Source organism: Asparagus officinalis, chromosome 7 (genome assembly GCF_001876935.1).
Source record: "Asparagus officinalis chromosome 7, Aspof.V1, whole genome shotgun sequence".
Classification (NCBI taxonomy): domain Eukaryota; kingdom Viridiplantae; phylum Streptophyta; class Magnoliopsida; order Asparagales; family Asparagaceae; genus Asparagus; species Asparagus officinalis.
This window is the reverse complement of record NC_033800.1, coordinates 119492739-119492946: the sequence shown is the minus strand read 5'-3', so window position 1 is coordinate 119492946 and position 208 is coordinate 119492739.

Here is a 208-nt window from a genome sequence, read left to right as displayed (position 1 = left end):
CCCCTTTGACAACATCAAAAAGGGGACAAAGGGATGAAGAGAGTGAAAGCTCCCCCTATCAATAAGCATGTGTGAGTATACACATAGAAAATTATTTGTATGTGAAGAAAATTCCACAAGAGCTTGAGGAGATCATCTATTGGAGTTTGAGCAATCAACTATTCTCCCTCCATCTCTTGTCATCTATTGAGAAGTTTTCTAAACTCTT